The sequence below is a fragment of the Poromitra crassiceps genome, assembly GCF_964638095.1.
Source record: "Poromitra crassiceps genome assembly, chromosome: 4".
Lineage (NCBI taxonomy): Eukaryota > Metazoa > Chordata > Actinopteri > Beryciformes > Melamphaidae > Poromitra > Poromitra crassiceps.
Genome location: NC_139626.1, coordinates 7,892,677 through 7,895,176, shown reverse-complemented (window position 1 = coordinate 7,895,176; position 2,500 = coordinate 7,892,677). Strand labels below are relative to the sequence as shown.

General features: G+C 48.7%; 1 pseudogene across 1 annotated transcript; it reads right to left on the bottom strand.

Moving 5' to 3' along the window:
• Positions 1-1,625: 1,625 nt before the first annotated feature.
• Positions 1,626-2,342, bottom strand: LOC310775030 (ubiquitin-conjugating enzyme E2 J2 pseudogene; annotated as a pseudogene). Its single transcript has one exon. The product of its transcript is annotated as a ubiquitin-conjugating enzyme E2 J2 pseudogene (transcript).
• Positions 2,343-2,500: the final 158 nt, after the last annotated feature.

The window sequence follows — 2,500 nt, the reverse complement described above, 5'->3', positions numbered from 1 at the left end:
GAAGAAAATAAAACCTTACTATAGGTTACTACTGTATGCTCAAAACGAACTATTATACTTCATCAAACCCACAGCAGAGATCACTCATTCATCAGCAGCTGTTTGGCCACACGCGACATCTCTGTCCAGATGGTCCGTTTGTCGGGCAATTCTGACATGACAACACAAGTTCTGTGTGTGTGTGTGTGTGTGTGTGTGCATGTGTGTGCGTGTGTGCATGTGCGTGTGCGTGTGCGTGTGCGTTGTTATCCTGGGGCATATATACTGTATGTGGGAGCAGCAGACAGCAGGGTAGCCGGGTCAAGGCCAGGTTTGGTAGTAACAGAGCCAGGATCAAAGAGGAACCTGGCGCGTCTCCAGAGGGTGATTTTAATGTGCGTGTTCGAAGACGTCGGAGACCTTGTACGAAGGAGATGCAACCACTTTTCTCCTTTCTGTCCCCCCCCCCTCCTCCTCCTCCTTCCCTCGATCCCTCTGGTGGTCTCTCTCTCTCTCTCTCTCTCTGCATTCCACTCTCACTCAATCATCCAACCTCATTTCTCTCTCTCTCTCTCTCTCTCTCTCTCTCTCTCTTCCACTCCCTCTTTCCCAGCCAACCTCTTTCTCTGATCTCACTCTTCGCTGTGTGTTGTCTCTGTACCCCAGCCTCACCCCTCTCTCTCCCTCCCTCCCTCCTCCATTTTCTCTCTCCTCTCTCTCTCTCTCTCTCTCTCCTCAGTACCACCCTGTAACACTCGGGCGGGCCAGACGTTTGGCACCTCCACCTCAGACAGTATGTCTGTGAGAATGGCGAGTCCGGGGGCACAGAGCCAGTGTGCCGCTCAATGTGCCAAATGCTCCCGATAATGCCTCGCTGTGCTCTGTCTGCTGCACCTGTTCCCTGTGTTAAAGTGTCCTTTCACAGTGAACACGGCCAGTACGACACACACTGAGAAGCTATTAGCATGCCAGTAGGGTGTGTGTGTGTGTGTGTGTGTGTGTGTGTGTGTGTGTGTGTGTGTGTGTGTGTGTGTGTATGTGTGTGTAAGCGCACATGCACGTGTGCGGGCGTTCAAGCCCCAAACGCACTGGGACGCTGGTGGCGGTGTTGTATAGCCTTACATTTCAGATCTGATGCTTGCAGTGCGCTATTGGGACAGAAATTGATGCGCGCCGTCAAATGATGCCCGCCAAAGTTTCGCTCCCTGTGCGTTTCGGGCGTTAGGGTCGGGCGGTAACACGATAATACCGTATATACTGTATATATTGAAATCACCCTTATCAGACGGTAATACCGTATATACCGCGGTAAAATTGGTGGACGGTTTAAAGGTATGCGAAATTTGATACGGGCCCAACCCTAGTAAGCATTTTATCACACCCTCCATTTTTCAGAATAAAAACATTGAGTGCAGGAAAAAGATTCTGTTGTTCCTTTATTGTTGGTTGGTTCATATCACAATAACAATTTTTTTGCTAAAACTTTAATCGTATTCTCTCACTTGGTCCATTTGGCTGTATGTTTTCCTACAGAATTGAAATCATAATTTTCAAGAACAGAGCTGTGTAGGAGGGCATGTTTGCCAACAGCATGAAAACAGCCCCTTCCAGGACTGTGATGTCACTTTGCTCAATAGAAGCTTCTCTCACTCCTGGACTATGCTCCTCAGCACATACTTGACTGTGTAGGCAAATGCTGCAAACCATAGAATCATAAGCAGGTGGACTAGACCCCCATCTAGCAGTCCATGGTTGCGATTGGCGTGTTGCAGGCCAGGGGCAGGCGCAGGGTTAGTGTTGCGGGCGCTTCTTCTGCGGCACTTCTCCTTCTTCTGCAGCTTCTTTCTTTCTTTCTGTTTCTGCTTCATCTCATCGACGATGTCAGGAAACAGCTCACAGAACACTTGGTCTTTGAGGTTGTAGCCCACGCTTTGGGCGGACAGCTGTCTTTTTGTGTCGGCAGAGGTCACGATGCTGCCCAAGGTGGGACTTTCCTCCACCATGATGCTGAGCAGGCCTATGAGGATCGTGGATACAGACAACAGGGGGTTCCATGTGTCTGGATGGAAGTCAGAAATGGACAGACATAACCTAGTATTACACATGAATCTCCCGTTTGGTGTTATGATGTGGATACTGGGTGGTTTAAAAGGGTATTCCTGGGGGAATATGATTTTTCCGTGGTAATATCCTCCTTCATATGGCGTTTTCTCAGGACCTCTAACAACATAGTGCCATTGTAAGATGTTGTCAGGGAGAGGTTCTGCACAGATGTAAGGAGCAGGGTCTCTTTTGATCCTAAGGTAATCCTGCTGCAGTCGCTGAGTGGCTGTGGTCAGACCTCTCTTATTCCCGTTGTCCATCTCTCCAGAGACCGCGGTGAAGTTTGTGATTCGCCAGCACGAGCAAAAACGGTTATGAACTGATATATCATTTATGTATAGAATTTGTGATGTCACCAGTGATGTCACTTGAGCACTTGATGTCATCAGTGATGTCACTCAAGCAATTGTTGTGATGA